Source organism: Scyliorhinus torazame, chromosome 2 (assembly GCF_047496885.1).
Source record: "Scyliorhinus torazame isolate Kashiwa2021f chromosome 2, sScyTor2.1, whole genome shotgun sequence".
NCBI lineage: Eukaryota > Metazoa > Chordata > Chondrichthyes > Carcharhiniformes > Scyliorhinidae > Scyliorhinus > Scyliorhinus torazame.
The window spans coordinates 276474206-276495267 of NC_092708.1; positions in this window are offsets into that span (position 1 = coordinate 276474206).

Genomic DNA, 21062 nt, shown 5'->3' on the forward strand with positions numbered 1-21062 from the left:
TAGCAGTGTGAAGAGGAATGGGGAGTGGAAAGGTGTGTAGGGGAATGGGGAGTGTAGAGTTTCAAGGGGAATGGGGAGCGTAGAGGTGTGAAGGACCATGGGGGGTGCAGCGGTGTGCAGGGGAATGGGGAGTGTAGAGTGTGAAGGGGAATGGGGAGTGTGGCGATGTGAAGGGGAAGGGGGAGTATAGAATGTGAAGGGGAATGTTGGCAGTGTAGAGGTGTGAAGGGGAATGGGGTGAGTGTAGAGGTGTGAGGCGGAATGGGGAGTGTCGAGGTGTGAAGGGGAATGAGAGTTTTGCGGTGTGAAGGGGAATGAGGGGAGTGTCAAGGTGTGAAGGGGAATGGGGGAGTGTAGAGGTGTGAAGGGGAATGGGGGAATGTAGAGGTGTGAGGGGGAATGGGGGTGTGTTGCGGAATGGGAATGGGGAGTGTAGAATGTGAAGGGGGATGGGGGGAGTTTAGAAGTGTGAAGGGGAATGGGGGGAATGTAGGGTGTGAAGGGGATTGGGGGGAGTGTAGAGTGTGAAGGGGAATGGGGGGCGTGTAGCGGTGTGAAGGGGATTGGGGGGAGTGGAGAGGTGTGAAGGGGAATGGGTGTGTAGCATTGTGAAGGGGAATGGGGAATGTAGAGGTGTGAAGGGGAATGGGGAGTGTAGAGATGTGAAGGGGAATGGGGGAGTGTAGAGTGTGAAGGGGATTGGGGGGAGTGTAGGGTGTGAAGGGGATTGGGGGGAGTGTGGGGGAGTGTAGGGTGTGAAGGGGATTGGGGGGAGTGTAGAGTGTGAAGGGGAATGGGGGAGTGTAGAGTGTGAAGGGGAATGGCGGGAGTGTAGAATGTGATGGGGAATGGGGAGAGTGGAGAGGTGTGAAGGGGAATTGGAGTGTAGCATTGTGAAGGGGAATGGGGAATGTAGAGGTGTGAAGGGGAATGGGGAGTGTAGAGGTGTGAAGGGGAATGGGGAGTGTAGAGTTTGACGGGGAATGGGGAGTGTATATTGTGAAGGGGAAAGGGGGGAGTGTAGAGTTGTGAAGGGGAATGGGGGAGTGCAGAGATGTGAAGGGGAATGTTGAGTGTAGCGATGTGAAGGGGAATGGTGGGGCGGGAGTGTAGAATGTAAAGGGGAATGGGGCGAGTGTAGGGTGTGAAGGGGATTGGGGGGAGTGTAGAGTGTGAAGGGGAATGGGGGACTGTAGAGTGTGAAGGGGATTGGGGGGCGTGTAGCGGTGTGAAGGGGATTGGGGGGAGTAGAGAGGTGTGAAGGGGAATGGGTGTGTAGCATTGTGAAGGGGAATGGGGAATGTAGAGGTGTGAAGGGGAATGGGGAGTGTAGATATGTGAAGGGGAATGGGGGAGTGTAGAGTGTGAAGGGGATTGGGGGGAGTGTAGGGTGTGAAGGGGATTGGGGGGAGTGTAGAGTGTGAAGGGGATTGGGGGTGTGTAGAGGTGTGAAGGGGAATGGGAGTGTAGCGGTGTGAAGGGGATTGGGGGGAGTGTAGCAGTGTGAAGGGGAATGGGAGTGTAGCGGTGTGAAGGGGAATGGGGGGAGTGTAGAGATGTGAAGGGGAATGGGAGTGTAGCGGTGTGAACGGGATCGGTGGCAATGCAGCGGTGCGAAGGGGAATGGGTGAGTGTAGAGGTGTGAAGAGGAATGTGGAGTGTAGAGGTGTGAATGGGAATGGGGGAGTGTAGAGTTGTGAAGGGCAATGGGGGAGTGTAGCGGTGTGAAGGGGAATGGGAATGGGGACTGTCGAATGTGAAGGGGGATGGGGTGAGTGTAGAAGTGTGAAGGGGAATGGGGGGAGTGTAGAGGTGTGAAGGGGAATGTGGAGTGTAGAATGTGAAGGGGAATGGGGGGAGTGTAGAGTGTGAAGGAGAATGTGGGGTGTGGAGCAGTGTGATGGGTAATCGGGAGTGCAGAATGTGAAAGGGAATGGGGGAGGGTGTAGAATGTGAAGGGGAATGGCGGGGCAGTGTAGAGGTCTGATTGGGAATGGGGGAGTGTAGAGGTGAGAAGGGGAATGGGGAGTGTAGAGGTGAGAAGGGGAATGGGGTGTGTAGAATGTGAAGGGGAATGGGGAGAGTAGAGTGTGAAAGGGAATGGGAGGAGTGTCGAGTGTGAAGGTGAATGGGGGCTGCAGAGCTGTGAAGTGGAATGGATTAAGTGGAGAGGTGTGAAGGGGAATGGGGGAGTGTAGAGGTGTGAAGGGGAATGGGGGAGTGTAGAGGTGCGAGGGGGAATGGGGGAGTGTAGCAGTGTGAAGGGGAATGGGAATGGGGAGTGTAGAATGTGAAGGGGATGGGGTGAGTATAGAAGTGTGAAGGGGAATGGGGGGAATGTAGAATGTGAAGGGGAAAGTGTAGAGTGTGAAGGGGAATGGGGGTGTGTAGAGGTGTGAAGGGGACTGGGGAGTGCAGAGTGTGAAGGGGAATGGGGGGAGTGTAGAGGTGTGAAGGGGAATGGGAGTGTAGCGGTGTGAAGGGGAATAGGGGGAGTGTAGAATGTGAAGGGGAATGGGGGGAGTGTAGATTGTGAAGGGGAATGGGGGGAGTGTAGAATGTGAAGGGGAAAGTGCAGAGTGTGAAGGGGAATGGGGGTGTGTAGAGGTGTGAAGGGGAATGGGGAGTGTAGAGGTGTGAAGGGGAATGGGGAGTGTAGACTGTGAAGGGGAATGGGAGGAGTGTAGAGGTGTGAAGGGGAACGGGAGTGTAGCAGTGTGAAGGGGAATGGGGGGAGTGTAGAGTGTGAAGGGGAATGGGGAGTGTCGAGGTGTGAAGGGGAATGGGGAGTGGTGTGAAGGGAATGCGGGAGTCTAGAGGTGTGAAGAGGAATGGGGGAGTGGAGCGGTGTGAAGGGGAATGGGAATGTGGAGTGTAGAATGTGAAGGGGGATAGGGGGAGTGTAGAAGTGTGAACGGGAATGGGGGGAGTGTAGATTTGTGAAGGGGAATGGGTAGTGTAGAATCTGAAGGGGAATGGGGGAGAAGTGTAGAGTGTGAAGGGTAATGCGGGGAGTGTGGAGGTGTGAGGGGGAATGGGGGAGTGCAGCGGTGTGAAGGGGAATGGGGAGTGTAGCGGTCTGAAGGGGAATGGGGTCCTGTAGAATGTGAAAGGGAATGGGGGGAGTGGAGAGGTGTGAAGGGGAATGGGAGTGTAGCATTGTGAAGGGGAATGGGGAATGTAGAGGTGTGAAGGGGAATGGGGAGTGTAGAGGTGTGAAGGGGAATGGGGAGTGTAGAGTTTGACGGGGAATGGGGAGTGTATATTGTGAAGTGGCAAGGGGGGGGGTAGAGCTGTGAAGGGGAATGGGGGGAGTGTAGAGGTGTGAAGGGGAATGGGGAGTGTAGCGATGTGAAGGGGAATGGTGGGGGCGGGAGTGTAGAATGTGAAGGTGAATGGGGAGAGTGTAGGGTGTGAAGGGGATTGGGGGGAGTGTAAAGTGTGAAGGGGAGTGGGGGGTGTAGAGCTGTGAAGGGGAATGGAGGAAGTGTAGAGGTGTGGGGGGAATGAAGAGTGTAGTGATGTGAAGGGGAATGGGGGGAGTGTAGAATGTAAAGGGGAGAGTGTAGAGTGTGAAGGGGATTGGGGGGAGTGTAGAGTGTGAAGTGGATTGGGGGCGTGTAGCGGTGTGAACGGGATTGGGAGGAGTGTAGCGGTGTGAATGGGAATGGGGACTGTAGAGGTGTGAAGGGGAAGGGGGAGTGTAGAATGTGAGGGGGAATGTTGGCAGTGTAGAGGTGTGAAGGGGAATAGGGGGAGTGTAGAGGTGAGAGGGGGAATGGGGAGTGTCGAGGTGTGAAGGGGAATGGGAGATTTGCGGTGTGAAGGGGAATGGGGGGAGTGTCAAGGTGTGAAGGGGAATGGGGGAGTGTAGAGGTGTCAAGGGAATGGGGGAGTGTAGAGATGCGAGGGGGAATGGGGGAGTGTAGAGTGTGAAGGGGAATGGGGGGAGTGGAGAATGTGAAGGGGAAAGTGCAGAGTGTGAAGGAGAATGGGGGTGTGTAGAGGTGTGAAGGGGAATGGGGAGTGTAGAGGTGTGAAGGGGAATGGGGAGTGTAGAGTGTGAAGTGGAATGGGGGGAGTGTAGAGGTGTGAAGGGGAATGGGAGTGTAGCGGTGTGAAGGGGAATGGGGGGAGTGTAGAGTGTGAAGGGGAATAGAACATAGAACATAGAACATAGAACAATACAGCGCAGTACAGGCCCTTCGGCCCACGATGTTGCACCGAAACAAAAGCCATCTAACCTACACTATACCATTATCATCCATATGTTTATCCAATAAACTTTTAAATGCCCTTAATGTTGGCGAGTTCACTACTGTAGCAGGTAGGGCATTCCACGGCCTCACTACTCTTTGCGTAAAGAACCTACCCCTGACCTCTGTCCTATATCTATTACCCCTCAGTTTAAGGCTATGTCCCCTCGTGCTAGCCATTTCCATCCGCGGGAGAAGGCTCTCACTGTCCACCCTATCTAACCCTCTGATCATTTTGTATGCCTCTATTAAGTCTCCTCTTAACCTTCTTCTCTCTAACGAAAACAACCTCAAGTCCATCAGCCTTTCCTCATAAGATTTTCCCTCCATACCAGGCAACATCCTGGTAAATCTCCTCTGCACCCGTTCCAAAGCCTCCACGTCCTTCCTATAATGCGGTGACCAGAACTGTACGCAATACTCCAAATGCGGCCGTACCAAAGTTCTGTACAGCTGCAACATGACCTCCTGACTCCGGAACTCAATCCCTCTACCAATAAAGGCCAACACTCCATAGGCCTTCTTCACCACCCGATCAACCTGGGTGGCAACTTTCAGGGATCTATGTACATGGACACCTAGATCCCTCTGCTCATCCACACTTTCAAGAACTTTTCCATTAGCCACATATTCCACATTCCTGTTTTTCCTTCCAAAGTGAATCACCTCACACTTCTCTACATTAAACTCCATTTGCCACCTCTCAGCCCAGCACTGCAGCTTATCTATATCCCTCTGTAACCTGCTACTTCCTTCCTCACTATCGACAACACCACCGACTTTAGTATCGTCTGCAAATTTACTCACCCACCCTTCTGCGCCTTCCTCTAGGTCATTGATAAAAATGACAAACAGCAACGGCCCCAGAACAGATCCTTGTGGTACTCCACTTGTGACAGAACTCCATTCTGAACATTTCCCATCAACCACCACCCTCTGTCTTCTTTCAGCTAGCCAATTTCTGATCCACATCTCTAAATCACCCTCAATCCCCAGCCTCCGTATTTTCTGCAATAGCCTACCGTGGGGAACCTTATCAAACGCTTTGCTGAAATCCATATACACCACATCAACTGCTCTACCCTCGTCTACCTGTTCAGTCACCTTCTCAAAGAACTCGATAAGGTTTGTGAGGCATGACCTACCCTTCACAAAGCCATGCTGACTATCCCTGATCATATTATTCCTATCTAGATGATTATAAATCTTGTCTCTTATAATGCCCTCCAAGACTTTACCCACTACAGACGTGAGGCTCACCGGTCTATAGTTGCCGGGGTTGTCTCTGCTCCCCTTTTTGAACAAAGGGACCACATTTGCTATCCTCCAGTCCTCTGGCACTATTCCTGTATCCAATGATGACATAAAAATCAAAGCCAATGGTCCAGCAATCTCTTCCCTGGCCTCCCAGAGAATCCTAGGATAAATCCCATCAGGCCCCGGGGACTTATCTATTTTCAGCCTGTCCAGAATTGCCAACACCTCTTCCCTACTTACCTCAATGCCATCTAATCTATTTACCTGGAGCTCAGCATTCTCCTCCACAACATTATCTTTTTCCTGAGTGAATACTGACGAAAAATATTCATTTAGTATCTCGCCTATCTCTTCAGACTCTACACACAACTTCCCATCCCTGTCCTTGACTGGTCCTACTCTGTCCCTAGTCATTCGCTTATTCCTGACATACCTATAGAAAGCTTTTGGGTTTTCCTTGATCCTTCCTGCCAAATACTTCTCATGTCCCCTCCTTGCTCGTCTTAGCTCTCTCTTTAGATCCTTCCTCGCTACCTTGTAACTATCCATCGCCCCAACTGAAACTTCACACCTCATCTTCACATAGGCCTCCTTCTTCCTCTTAACAAGAGATTCCACTTCTTTGGTAAACCACGGTTCCCTCGCTCGGCACCTTCCTCCCTGCCTGACCGGTACATACTTATCAAGAACACGCAATAGCTGATCCTTGAACAAGCTCCACTTATCCAGTGTGTCCAAAACTTGCAGCCTACTTCTCCACCTTATCCCCCCCAAGTCACGTCTAATGGCATCATAATTTCCCTTCCCCCAGCTATAACTCTTGCCCTGCGGTGTATACTTATCCCTTTCCATCCTTAACGTAAACGTCACCGAATTGTGGTCACTGTCCCCAAAGTGCTCACCTACCTCCAAATCCAACACCTGGCCTGGTTCATTACCCAAAACCAAATCCAATGTGGCCTCACCTCTTGTTGGCCTGTCAACAAACTGTGTCAGGAAACCCTCCTGCACACACTGTACAAAAAACGACCCATCTAATGTACTCGAACTATATCTTTTCCAGTCAATATTTGGAAAGTTAAAGTCTCCCATAATAACTACCCTGTTACTTTCGCTCATATCCAGGATCATCTTCGCCATCCTTTCCTCTACATCCCTAGAACTATTTGGAGGCCTATAGAAAACTCCCAACAGGGTGACCTCTCCTTTCCTGTTTCTAACCTCAGCCCATACTACCTCGGAAGATGAGTCCCCATCTAGCATCCTCTCCGCCACCGTAATACTGCTCTTGACTAGCAGCGCCACACCTCCCCCTCTTTTGCCTCCTTCCCTGAGCTTACTAAAACACCTAAACCCCGGAACCTGCAACATCCATTCCTGTCCCTGCTCTATCCACGTCTCCGAAATGGCCACAACATCGAAGTCCCAGGTACCAACCCATGCTGCCAGTTCCCCTACCTTATTTCGTATACTCCTGGCATTGAAGTAGACACACTTCAAACCACCTACCTGAACACTGGCCCCCTCCTCCGACGTCAAATCTGAGCTCCTGACCTCTATACTCTCATTCTCCCTTACCCTAAAACTACAATCCAGGTTCCCATGCCCCTGCTGCATTAGTTTAAACCCCCCCAAAGAGCACTAACAAATCTCCCCCCCAGGATATTTGTGCCCCGCAGGTTCAGATGTAGGGGGGAGTGTCGAGGTGTGAGGGGGATTGGATGAGTGGAGCGGTGTGAAGGGGAATGGGGAGTGTAGAATGTGAAGGGAAATGGGGGGAGTGTAGAGTGTGAAGGGGAATGGGGGGAGTGTAGCAGTGTGAAGGGGAATGGGGAGTGTAGAGGTGTGTAGGGGAATGGGGAGTGTAGAGTTTCAAGGGGAATGGGGAGCGTAGAGGTGTGAAGGACCATGGGGGTGCAGCGGTGTGCAGGGGAATGGGGAGTGTAGAGTGTGAAGGGGAATGGGGAGTGTGGCGATGTGAATAGGAAGGGGGAGTATAGAATGTGAAGGGGAATGTTGGCAGTGTAGAGGTGTGAAGGGGAATGGGGTGAGTGTAGAGGTGTGAGGCGGAATGGGGAGTGTCGAGGTGTGAAGGGGAATGGGAGTTTTGCGGTGTGAAGGGGAATGAGGGGAGTGTCAAGGTGTGAAGGGGAATGGGGGAGTGTAGAGGTGTGAAGGGGAATGGGGGAATGTAGAGGTGTGAGGGGGAATGGGTGTGTGTTGCGGAATGGGAATGGGGAGTGTAGAATGTGAAGGGGGATGGGGGGAGTGTAGAAGTGTGAAGGGGAATGGGGGGAATGTAGAGGTGTGGAGGGGAATGTGGAATGTAGAATGTGAAGGGGAATGGGGGGACTGTAGAATGTGAAGAGGAATGGGGGGGAGAGTAGATTGTGAAGGGGAATGGGGGGAGTGTAGAATGTGAAGGGGAAAGTGCAGAGTGTGAAGGGGAATGGGGGTGTGTAGAGGTGTTAAGGGGAATGGGGAGTGTAGAGGTGTGAAGGGGAATGGGGAGTGTAGAGTGTGAAGGGGAATGGGGGGAGTGTAGAGGTGTGAAGGGGAACGGGAGTGTAGCAGTGTGAAGGGGAATGGGGGGAGTGTAGAGTGTGAAGGGGAATGGGGAGTGTCGAGGTGTGAAGTGGAATGCGGAGTGGTGTGAAGGGAATGCGGGAGTCTAGAGGTGTGAAGAGGAATGGGGGAGTGGAGCGGTGTGAAGGGGAATGGGAATGTGGAGTGTAGAATGTGAAGGGGGATAGGGGGAGTGTAGAAGTGTGAACGGGAATGGGGGGAGTGTAGATTTGTGAAGGGGAATGGGTAGTGTAGAATCTGAAGGGGAATGGGGGAGAAGTGTAGAGTGAGAAGGGTAATGCGGGGAGTGTGGAGGTGTGAGGGGGAAATGGGGGAGTGTAGCGGTGTGAAGGGGAATGGGGAGTGTAGCGGTCTGAAGGGGAATGGGGTCCTGTAGAATGTGAAGGGGAATGGGGGGAGTGGAGAGGTGTGAAGGGGAATGGGAGTGTAGCATTGTGAAGGGGAATGGGGAATGTAGAGGTGTGAAGGGGAATGGGGAGTGTAGAGGTGTGAAGGGGAATGGGGAGTGTAGAGTTTGACGGGGAATGGGGAGTGTATATTGTGAAGTGGCAAGGGGGGAGTGTAGAGTTGTGAAGGGGAATGGGGAGTGTAGCGATGTGAAGGGGAATGGTGGGGGCGGGAGTGTAGAATAAAAAGGGGAATGGGGAGAGTGTAGGGTGTGAAGGGGATTGGGGGGAGTGTAGAGTGTGAAGGGGAGTGGGGGGTGTAGAGGTGTGGGGGGAATGAAGAGTGTAGTGACGTGAAGGGGAATTGGGGGAGTGTAGAATGTGAAGGGGAGAGTGTAGAGTGTGAAGGGGATTGGGGGGAGTGTAGAGTGTGAAGGGGAATGGGGGTGTGTAGAGTGTGAAGTGGATTGGGGGCGTGTAGCGGTGTGAACGGGATTGGGAGGAGTGTCGCGGTGTGAATGGGAATGGGGACTGTAGAGGTGTGAAGGGGAAGGGGGACTGTAGAATGTGAAGGGGAATGTTGGCAGTGCAGAGGTGTGAAGGGGAATAGGGGGAGTGTAGAGGTGAGAGGGGGAATGGGGAGTGTCGAGGTGTGAAGGGGAAAGTGCAGAGTGTGAAGGAGAGTAGGGGTGTGTAGAGGTGTGAAGGGGATTGGATGAGTGGAGCGGTGTGAAGGGGAATGGGGGGAGTGTAGAATGTGAAGGCAAATGGGGGGAGTGTAGAATGTGAAGGGGAGAGTGTAGAGTGTGAAGGGGATTGGGGGGAGTGTAGAGTGTGAAGGGGAATGGGGGTGTGTAGAGTATGAAGTGGATTGGGGGCGTGTAGCGGTGTGAACGGGATTGGGAGGAGTGTAGCGGTGTGAATGGGAATGGGGACTGTAGAGGTGTGAAGGGGAAGGGGGAGTGTAGAATGTGAAGGGGAATGTTGGCAGTGTAGAGGTGTGAAGGGGAATAGGGGGAGTGTAGAGGTGTGAGGGGGAATGGGGAGTGTCGAGGTGTGAAGGGGAATGGGAGATTTGCGGTGTGAAGGGGAATGGGGGGAGTGTCAAGGTGTGAAGGGGAATGGGGGAGTGTAGAGGTGTGAAGGGAATGGGGGAGTGTAGAGATGCGAAGGGGAATGGGGGAGTGTAGAGTGTGAAGGGGAATGGGGGGAGTGTAGAATGTGAAGGGGAAAGTGCAGAGTGTGAAGGAGAGTAGGGGTGTGTAGAGGTGTGAAGGGGAATGGGGAGTGTAGAGGTGTGAAGGGGAATGGGGAGTGTAGAGTGTGAAGGGGAATGGGGGGAGTGTAGAGGTGTGGAGGGGAATGGGAGTGTAGCGGTGAGAAGGGGAATGGGGGGAGTGTAGAGTGTGAAGGGGAATGGGGAGTGTCGAGGTATGAAGGGGAATGGGGAGTGGTGTGAAGGGAATGGGGGAGTCAAGAGGTGTGAAGAGGAATGGAGGAGTGTAGAGGTTTGAGGGGGAATGGGGGAGTGGAGCGGTGTGAAAGGGAATGGGAATGTGGAGTGGAGAATGTGAAGGGGGATAGGGGGTGTGTAGAGGTGTGAAGGGGAATGGGAGTGTAGCGGTGTGAAGGGGAATGGGGGGAGTGTAGAGTGTGAAGGGGAATGGGGAGTGTCGAGGTGTGAAGGGGAATGGGGAGTGGTGTGAAGGGAATGGGGGAGTCAAGAGGTGTGAAGAGGAATGGGGGAGTGTAGAGGTTTGAGGGGGAATGGGGGAGTGGAGCGGTGTGAAAGGGAATGGGAATGTGGAGTGGAGAATGTGAAGGGGGATAGGGGGAGTGTAGAAGTGTGAAGGGGAATGGGGGGAGTGTAGAGGTGTGAAGGGGAATGGGGAGTGGTGTGAAGGGAATGGGGGAGTCAAGAGGTGTGAAGAGGAATGGGGGAGTGTAGAGGTTTGAGGGGGAATGGGGGAGTGGAGCGGTGTGAAAGGGAATGGGAATGTGGAGTGGAGAATGTGAAGGGGGATAGGGGGAGTGTAGAAGTGTGAAGGGGATTGGGGGGAGTGTAGAGGTGTGAAGGGGAATGGGCAGTATAGAATGTGAAGGGGAATGGGGGGGGAAGTGTAGAGTGTGAAGGAAATGTGGGGAGTGTGGAGGTGTGAGGGGGAATTGGGGAGTGTAGAGGTGCGAGGGGGAATGGGAGAGTGGAGCGGTGTGAAGGGGAATGGGAATGGGGAGTGTAGAATGTGAAGGGGGATGGGGGGAGTGTACAGGTGTGAAGGGGAATGGGGGGAATGTAGTGGTGTGAAGGGGAATGGGGGAGCGTAGAGGTGTGAAGGGGAATGGGGGAGTGTCGAAGTGTGAGGGGGATTGGATGAGTGGAGCGGTGTGAAGGGGAATGGGGAGTGTAGAATGTGAAGGGAAATGGGGGGAGTGTAGAGTGTGAAGGGGAATGGGGGGAGTGTAGCAGTGTGAAGGGGAATGGGGAGTGTAGAGGTGTGTAGGGGAATGGGGAGTGTAGAGTTTGAGGGGAATGGGGAGTGTAGAGGTGTGAAGGACCATTGGGGGTGCAGCGGTGTGCAGGGGAATGGGGAGTGTAGAGTGTGAAGTGGATTGGGGGCGTGTAGCGGTGTGAACGGGATTGGGAGGAGTGTAGCGGTGTGAATGGGAATGGGGACTGTAGAGGTGTGAAGGGGAAGGGGGAGTGTAGAATGTGAAGGGGAATGTTGGCAGTGTAGAGGTGTGAATGGGAATAGGGGGAGTGTAGAGGTGTGAGGGGGAATGGGGAGTGTCGAGGTGTGAAGGGGAATGGGAGATTTGCGGTGTGAAGGGGAATGGGGGGAGTGTCAAGGTGTGAAGGGGAATGGGGGAGTGTAGAGGTGTGAAGGGAATGGGGGAGTGTAGAGATGCGAGGGGGAATGGGGGAGTGTAGAGTGTGAAGGGGAATGGGGGGAGTGTAGAATGTGAAGGGGAAAGTGCAGAGTCTGATGGAGAATGGGGGTGTGCAGAGGTGTGAAGGGGAATGGGGAGTGTAGAGGTCTAAAGGGGAATGGGGAGTGTAGAGTGTGAAGGGGAATGGGGGGAGTGTAGAGGTGTGAAGGGGAATGGGAGTGTAGCGGTGTGAAGGGGAATGGGGGGAGTGTAGAGTGTGAAGGGGAATGGGGAGTGTCGAGGTGTGAAGGGGAATGGGGAGTGGTGTGAAGGGAATGGGGGAGTCAAGAGGTGTGAAGAGGAATGGGGGAGTGTAGAGGTTTGAGGGGGAATGGGGGAGTGGAGCGGTGTGAAAGGGAATGGTAATGTGGAGTGGAGAATGTGAAGGGGGATAGGGGGTGTGTAGAGGTGTGAAGGGGAATGGGGAGTGTAGAGGTGTAAAGGGGAATGGGGAGTGTAGAGATGTGAAGGGGAATGGGGGTGTGTAGAGTGTGAAGGGGATTGGGGGGAGTGTAGGGTGTGAAGGGGATTGGGGGGAGTGTAGGGTGTGAAGGGAATTGGGGGGAGTGTAGGGTGTGAAGGGGATTGGGGGGAGTGTAGGGTGTGAAGGGGATTGGGGGGAGTGTAGAGTATGAAGGGGATTGGGGGTGTGTAGCGGTGTGAGGGGGATTGGGGTGAGTGGAGAGGTTTGAAGGGGAATGGGTGTGTAGCATTGTGAAGGGGAATGGGGAATGTAGAGGTGTGAAGGGGAATGGGGAGTGTAGAGATGTGAAGGGGAATGGGGGAGTGTAGAGTGTGAAGGGGATTGGGGGGAGTGTAGGGCGTGAAGGGGATTGGGGGGAATTTAGGGTGTGAACGGAATTGGGGGGAGTGTAGGGTGTGAAGGGGATTGGGGGGATTGTATGGTGTGAAGGGGATTGGGGGGAGTGTAGAGTATGAAGGGGATTGGGGGTGTGTAGAGGTGTGAAGGGGAATGGGAGTGTAGCGGTGTGAAGGGGATTGGGGGGAGTGTAGCGGTGTGAAGGGGAATGGGAGTGTAGCGGTGTGAAGGGGAATGGGGGGAGTGTAGAGGTGTGAAGGGGAATGGGAGTGTAGCGGTGTGAACCGGATCGGTGGCAATGCAGCGGTGCGAAGGGGAATGGGTGAGTGTAGAGGTGTGAAGAAGAATGTGGAGTGTAGAGGTGTGAAGAGGAATGTGGAGTGTAGCGGTGTGAAGGGGAATGGGGGAGTGTAGAGTTGTGAAGGGCAATGGGGGAGTGTAGCGGTGTGAAGGGGAATGGGAATGGGGACTGTAGAATGTGAAGGGGGATGGGGTGAGTATAGAAGTGTGAAGGGGAATGGGGGGAGTGTAGAGGTGTGAAGGGGAATGTGGAGTGTAGAATGTGAAGGGGAATGGGGGGAGTGTAGAGTGTGAAGGAGCATGTGGGGTGTTTAGCAGTGTGATGGGTAATCGGGAGTGCAGAATGTGAAAGGGAATGGGGGAGGGTGTAGAATGTGAAGGGGAATGGGGTGTGTAGAATGTGAAGGGGAATGGGGAGAGTAGAGTGTGAAAGGGAATGGGAGGAGTGTCGAGTGTGAAGGTGAATGGGCGGTGTAGAGCTGTGAAGGGGAATGGAGGAAGTGGAGAGGTGTGAAGGGGAATGGGGGAGTGTCGAGGTGTGAAGGGGAATGGGGAGTGTAGAATGTGAAGGGGAATGGGGGAGTGTAGAATGTGAAGGGGAATGGGGAGAGTAGAGTGTGGAAGGGAATGGGAGGAGTGTAGAGTGTGAAGGGGAATGGGGGCTGTAGAGCTGTGAAGGGGAATGGAGGAAGTGGAGAGGTGTGAAGGGGAATGGGGGAGTGTCGAGGTGTGAAGGGGAATGGGGGAGTGTAGAGGTGCGAGGGGGAATGGGGGAGTGTAGCAGTGTGAAGGGGAATGGGAATGGGGAGTGTAGAATGTGAAGGGGGATGGGGTGAGTGTAGAAGTGTGAAGGGGAATGGGGGGAATGTAGAATGTGAAGGGGAAAGTGTAGAGTGTGAAGGGGAATGGGGGTGTGTAGAGGTTTGAAGGGGAATGGGGAGTGTAGAGTGTGAAGGGGAATGGGGGTAGTGTAGAGGTGTGAAGGGGAATGGGAGTGTAGCAGTGTGAAGGGGAATGGGGGGAGTGTGGAATGTGGAGGGGAATGGGGAGTGTCGAGGTGTGAAGGGTAATGGGGAGTGTAGTGGTGTGAAGGGAATGGGGGAGTGTTGAGGTGTGAAGGGGAATGGGGAGTGTAGAGGTGCGAGGGGGAATGGGAGAGTGGAGCGGTGTGAAGGGGAATGGGAATGGGGAGTGTTGAATGTGAAGGAGGATAGGGTGAGTGTAGAAGTGTGAAGGGGAATGGTGGGAGTGAAGAGGTGTGAAGGGGAATGGGCAGTGTAGAATGTGAAGGAGAATGGGGGAGGTGTAGAGTGTGGAGGGGAATGCCGGGAGTGTGGAGGTGTGAGGGGGAATGGAGGAGTGTAGCGGTGTGAAGGGGAATGGGAGTGGGGAGTGTAGAATGTGAAAGGGGATGGGGGGAGTGTAGAAGTGTGAAGGGGAATGGGGGAATGTAGAGGTGTGAAGGGGAATGGGGGAGTGTCGAGGTGTGAGGGGCAATGGATGAGTGGAGCAGTGTGAAGGAGAATGGGGAGTGTAGAATGTGAAGGGGAATGGGGGGAGTGTAGCAGTGTGAAGGGGAATGGGGAGTGTAGAGGTGTGAAGGGGAATGGGGAGTGTAGAGTGTGAAGGGGAATGGGGGGAGTGTAGAGGTGTGAAGGGGAATGGGAGTGTAGCGGTGTGAAGGGGAATGGGGAGTGTAGAGTTTGAAGGGGAATGGGGAGTGTAGAGATGTGAAGGACCATGGGGGGTGTAGAGGTGTGCAGGGGAATGGGGAGTGTAGAGTCTGAAGGGGAATGGGGAGTGTGGCGGTGTGAAGGGGAAGGGGGAGTATAGAATGTGAAGGGGAATGTTGGCAATGTAGAGGTGTGAAGTGGAATGGGGGGGGGGGAGTGTAGAATGTGAAGGGGAATGGGGAGAGTGTAGGGTAGAAGGGGATTGGGGGGAGTGTAGAGTGAGAAGGGGAATGGGGGAGTGTAGAGTGTGAAGGGGTTTGGGGTCGTGTAGCGGTGTGAAGGGTATTGGGAGGAGTGTAGCGGTGTGAAGGGGAATGGGGAGTGTAGAGGTGTGAAGGGGAATGGGGAGTGTAGCAGTCTGAAGGGGAATGGGGGGCCTGTAGAATGTGAAGCGGATTGGGGGGAGTGGAGAGGTGTGAAGGGGAATGGGTGTGTAGCATTGTGAAGAGGATTGGGGAATGTAGAGGTGGGAAGGGGAATGGGGAGTGTACAGATGTGAAGGGGAATGTGGAGTGTAGAGGTGTGAAGGGGAATGAGGAGTGTAGAGTTTGAAGGGGAATGGGGAGTGTATATTGTGAAGGGGAATGGGGGGAGTGTATCGCTGTGAAGTGGAATTGGGAGTGTCGAGCTCTGAAGGGGAATCATAGATTATCACAGAATTTACAGTGCAGGAGGAGGCCATTCGGCCCATCGAGTCTACACAGGCTCTTGGAAAGAGTGTGAATTGCTCTTAGTATTGGGTGGGGTTACTGGGTTATGGGGTTAGGTTGGAGGTGTAGCAGTGTGAAGGGGAATGGGGAGTGTAGCGGTGAGAAGGGTAATCGGGAGTGCAGAATGTGAAAGGGAATGGGGGGTGGTGTAGAATGTGAAGGGGAATGGGGGGGTGGGGAGTGTAGAGGTGTGAAGGGGAATGGGGAGTGTAGAATGTGAAGGGGAATGGGGAGAGTAGAGTGTGAAAGGGAATGGGGGGGAGGGTAGAGTGTGAAGGGGAATGGGGAGTGTAGAGTGTGAAGTGGATTGGGGGCGTGTAGCGGTGTGAACGGGATTGGGAGGAGTGTAGCGGTGTGAATGGGAATGGGGACTGTAGAGGTGTGAAGGGGAAGGGGGAGTGTAGAATGTGAAGGGGAATGTTGGCAGTGCAGAGGTGTGAAGGGGAATAGGGGGAGTGTAGAGGTGAGAGGGGGAATGGGGAGTGTCGAGGTGTGAAGGGGAATGGGAGATTTGCGGTGTGAAGGGGAATGGGGGGAGTGTCAAGGTGTGAAGGGGAATGGGGGAGTGTAGAGGTGTGAAGGGAATGAGGGAGTGTAGAGATGCGAGGGGGAAAGGGGGAGTGTACAGTGTGAAGGGGAATGGGGGGAGTGTAGAATGTAAAGGGGAAAGTGCAGAGTGTGAACGAGAATGGGGGTGTGTAGAGGTGTGAAGGGGAATGGGGAGTGTAGAGGTGTGAAGGGGAATGGGGAGTGATGAGTGTGAAGGGGAATGGGGGGAGTGTAGAGTGTGAAGGGGAATGGGGAGTGTCGAGGTGTGAAGGGGAATGGGGAGTGGTGTGAAGGGAATGGGGGAGTCAAGAGGTGTGAAGAGGAATGGGGGAGTGTAGAGGTTTGAGGGGGAATGGGGGAGTGGAGCGGTGTGAAAGGGAATGGGAATGTGGAGTGGAGAATGTGAAGGGGGATAGGGGGAGTGTAGAAGTGTGAAGGGGAATGGGGGGAGTGTAGAGGTGTGAAGGGGAATGGGCAGTATAGAATGTGAAGGGGAAAGTGCAGAGTGTGAAGGAGAGTAGGGGTGTGTAGAGGTGCGAAGGGGAATGGGGAGTGTAGAGGTGTGAAGGGGAATGGGCAGTATAGAATGTGAAGGGGAATGGGGGGGAAGTGTAGAGTGTGAAGGAAATGCGGGGAGTGTGGAGGTGTGAGGGGGAATGGGGGAGTGTAGAGGTGCGAGGGGGAATGGGAGAGTGGAGCGGTGTGAAGGGGAATGGGAAAGTGGAGTGTAGAATGTGAAGGAGGATAGGGTGAGTGTAGAAGAGTGAAGGGGAATGGGGGGAGTGTAGAGGTGTGAAGGGGAATGGGCAGTGTAGAATGTGCAGGAGAATGGGGGGGAAATGTAGAGTGTGGAGGTGAATGCGGGCAGTGTGGAGGTGTGAGGGGGAATGGGGGAGTGTAGCGGTGTGAAGGGAAATGGGAATGGGGAGTGTAGAATGTGAAGGGGGATGCGGGGAGTGTAGAGGTATGAAGGGGAATGGGGGGAGTGTATCGCTGTGAAGTGGAATTGGGAGTGTCGAGCTCTGAAGGGGAATCATAGATTATCACAGAATTTACAGTGCAGGAGGAGGCCATTCGGCCCATCGAGTCTACACAGGCTCTTGGAAAGAGTGTGAATTGCTCTTAGTATTGGGTGGGGTTACTGGGTTATGGGGTTAGGTTGGAGGTGTAGCAGTGTGAAGGGGAATGGGGAGTGTAGCGGTGAGAAGGGTAATCGGGAGTGCAGAATGTGAAAGGGAATGGGGGGTGGTGTAGAATGTGAAGGGGAATGGGGGGGTGGGGAGTGTAGAGGTGTGAAGGGGAATGGGGAGTGTAGAATGTGAAGGGGAATGGGGAGAGTAGAGTGTGAAAGGGAATGGGGGGGAGTGTAGAGTGTGAAGGGGAATGGGGAGTGTAGAGTGTGAAGTGGATTGGGGGCGTGTAGCGGTGTGAACGGGATTGGGAGGAGTGTAGCGGTGTGAATGGGAATGGGGACTGTAGAGGTGTGAAGGGGAAGGGGGAGTGTAGAATGTGAAGGGGAATGTTGGCAGTGCAGAGGTGTGAAGGGGAATAGGGGGAGTGTAGAGGTGAGAGGGGGAATGGGGAGTGTCGAGGTGTGAAGGGGAATGGGAGATTTGCGGTGTGAAGGGGAATGGGGGGAGTGTCAAGGTGTGAAGGGGAATGGGGGAGTGTAGAGGTGTGAAGGGAATGAGGGAGTGTAGAGATGCGAGGGGGAAAGGGGGAGTGTAGAGTGTGAAGGGGAATGGGGGGAGTGTAGAATGTAAAGGGGAAAGTGCAGAGTGTGAACGAGAATGGGGGTGTGTAGAGGTGTGAAGGGGAATGGGGAGTGTAGAGGTGTGAAGGGGAATGGGGAGTGTAGAGTGTGAAGGGGAATGGTGGGAGTGTAGAGGTGTGAAGGGGAATGGGAGTGTAGCGGTGTGAAGGGGAATGGGGGGAGTGTAGAGTGTGAAGGGGAATGGGGAGTGTCGAGGTGTGAAGGGGAATGGGGAGTGGTGTGAAGGGAATGGGGGAGTCAAGAGGTGTGAAGAGGAATGGGGGAGTGTAGAGGTTTGAGGGGGAATGGGGGAGTGGAGCGGTGTGAAAGGGAATGGGAATGTGGAGTGGAGAATGTGAAGGGGGATAGGGGGAGTGTAGAAGTGTGAAGGGGAATGGGGGGAGTGTAGAGGTGTGAAGGGGAATGGGCAGTATAGAATGTGAAGGGGAAAGTGCAGAGTGTGAAGGAGAGTAGGGGTGTGTAGAGGTGTGAAGGGGAATGGGGAGTGTAGAGGTGTGAAGGGGAATGGGCAGTATAGAATGTGAAGGGGAATGGGGGGGAAGTGTAGAGTGTGAAGGAAATGCGGGGAGTGTGGAGGTGTGAGGGGGAATGGGGGAGTGTAGAGGTGCGAGGGGGAATGGGAGAGTGGAGCGGTGTGAAGGGGAATGGGAAAGTGGAGTGTAGAATGTGAAGGAGGATAGGGTGAGTGTAGAAGAGTGAAGGGGAATGGGGTGAGTGTAGAGGTGTGAAGGGGAATGGGCAGTGTAGAATGTGCAGGAGAATGGGGGGGAAATGTAGAGTGTGGAGGTGAATGCGGGCAGTGTGGAGGTGTGAGGGGGAATGGGGGAGTGTAGCGGTGTGAAGGGAAATGGGAATGGGGAGTGTAGAATGTGAAGGGGGATGCGGGGAGTGTAGAGGTATGAAGGGGAATGGGGGGAATGTAGAGGTGTGAAGGGGAATGGGGGAGAGTCGAGCTGTGAAGCGGAATGGGGAGTGTAGCAGTGTGAAGGGGAATGGGGAGTGTAGAGGTGTGTAGGGGAATGGGGAGTGTAGAGTGTGAAGGGGAATGGGGAGTGTGGCGATGTGAAGGGGAAGGGGGAGTATAGAATGTGAAGGGGAATGTTGGCAGTGTAGAGGTGTGAGGGGGAATGGGGAGTGTCGAGGTGTGAAGCGGAATGGGAGTTTTGCTGTGTGAAGGGGAATGAGGGGAGTGTCAAGGTGTGAAGGGGAATGGGGGAGTGGAGAGGTGTGAAGGGGAATGGGGGAATGTAGAGGTGCGAGGGGGAATGGGGGTGTGTTGCGGAATGGGAATGGGGAGTGTAGAATGTGAAGGGGGATGGGGGGAGAGTAGAAGTGTGAAGGGGAATGGGGGGAATGTAGAGGTGTGGACGGGAATGTGGAATGTAGAATGTGAAGGGGAATGGGGGGAGTGTAGAATGTGAAGGGGAATGGGGGGAATGTAGAATGTGAAGGGGAAAGTGCAGAGTGTGAAGGGGAATGGGGAGTGTAGAGTGTGAAGGGGAATGGGGGGAGTGTAGAGGTGTGAAGGGGAACGGGAGTGTAGCAGTGTGAAGGGGAATGGGGGGAGTGTAGAGGTGTGAGGGGGAATGGGGAGCGTCGAGGTGTGAAGGGGAATGGGAGATTTGCGGTGTGAAGGGGAATGGGGGGAGTGTCAAGGTGTGAAGGGGAATGGGGGAGTGTAGAGGTGTGAAGGGAATGGGGGAGTGTAGAGATGCGAAGGGGAATGGGGGAGTGTAGAGTGTGAAGGGGAATGGGGGGAGTGTAGAATGTGAAGGGGAAAGTGCAGAGTGTGAAGGAGAGTAGGGGTGTGTAGAGGTGTGAAGGGGAATGGGGAGTGTAGAGGTGTGAAGGGGAATGGGGAGTGTAGAGTGTGAAGGGGAATGGGGGGAGTGTAGAGGTGTGAAGGGGAATGGGAGTGTAGCGGTGAGAAGGGGAATGGGGGGAGTGTAGAGTGTGAAGGGGAATGGGGAGTGTCGAGGTATGAAGGGGAATGGGGAGTGGTGTGAAGGGAATGGGGGAGTCAAGAGGTGTGAAGAGGAATGGGGGAGTGTAGAGGTTTGAGGGGGAATAGGGGAGTGGAGCGGTGTGAAAGGGAATGGGAATGTGGAGTGGGGAATGTGAAGGGGGATAGGGGGAGTGTAGAAGTGTGAAGGGGAATGGGGGGAGTGTAGAGGTGTGAAGGGGAATGGGGGGATTGTCGAGGTGTGAAGGGGAATGGGGAGTGTCGAGGTGTGAAGGGGAATGGGGAGTGGTGTGAAGGGAATGGGGGAGTCAAGAGGTGTGAAGAGGAATGGGGGAGTGTAGAGGTTTGAGGGGGAATGGGGGAGTGGAGCGGTGTGAAAGGGAATGGGAATGTGGAGTGGAGAATGTGAAGGGGGATAGGGGGAGTGTAGAAGTGTGAAGGGGATTGGGGGGAGTGTAGAGGTGTGAAGGGGAATGGGCAGTATAGAATGTGAAGGGGAATGGGGGGGGAAGTGTAGAGTGTGAAGGAAATGCGGGGAGTGTGGAGGTGTGAGGGGGAATGGGGAGTGTAGAATGTGAAGGGAAATGGGGGGAGTGTAGAGTGTGAAGGGGAATGGGGGGATTGTAGCAGTGTGAAGGGGAATGGGGAGTGTAGAGGTGTGTAGGGGAATGGGGAGTGTAGAGTTTGAGGGGAATGGGGAGTGTAGAGGTGTGAAGGACCATTGGGGGTGCAGCGGTGTGCAGGGGAATGGGGAGTGTAGAGTGTGAAGTGGATTGGGGGCGTGTAGCGGTGTGAACGGGATTGGGAGGAGTGTAGCGGTGTGAATGGGAATGGGGACTGTAGAGGTGTGAAGGGGAAGGGGGAGTGTAGAATGTGAAGGGGAATGTTGGCAGTGTAGAGGTGTGAATGGGAATTGGGGGAGTGTAGAGGTGTGAGGGGGAATGGGGAGTGTCGAGGTGTGAAGGGGAATGGGAGATTTGCGGTGTGAAGGGGAATGGGGGGAGTGTCAAGGTGTGAAGGGGAATGGGGGAGTGTAGAGGTGTGAAGGGAATGGGGGAGTGTAGAGATGCGAGGGGGAATGGGGGAGTGTAGAGTGTGAAGGGGAATGGGGGGAGTGTAGAATGTGAAGGCGAAAGTGCAGAGTCTGAAGGAGAATGGGGGTGTGCAGAGGTGTGAAGGGGAATGGGGAGTGTAGAGGTCTAAAGGGGAATGGGGAGTGTAGAGTGTGAAGGGGAATGGGGGGAGTGTAGAGGTGTGAATGGGAGTGTAGCAGTGTGAAGGGGAATGGGGGGAGTGTAGAGTGTGAAGGGGAATGGGGAGTGTCGAGGTGTGAAGGGGAATGGGGAGTGGTGTGAAGGGAATGGGGGAGTCAAGAGGTGTGAAGAGGAATGGGGGAGTGTAGAGGTTTGAGGGGGAATGGGGGAGTGGAGCGGTGTGAAAGGGAATGGTAATGTGGAGTGGAGAATGTGAAGGGGGATAGGGGGTGTGTAGAGGTGTGAAGGGGAATGGGGAGTGTAGAGGTGTAAAGGGGAATGGGGAGTGTAGAGATGTGAAGGGGAATGGGGGTGTGTAGAGTGTGAAGGGGATTGGGGGGAGTGTAGGGTGTGAAGGGGATTGGGGGGAGTGTAGGGTGTGAAGGGAATTGGGGGGAGTGTAGGGTGTGAAGGGGATTGGGGGGAGTGTAGGGTGTGAAGGGGATTGGGGGGAGTGTAGAGTATGAAGGGGATTGGAGGTGTGTAGCGGTGTGAGGGGGATTGGGGTGAGTGGAGAGGTGTGAAGGGGAATGGGTGTGTAGCATTG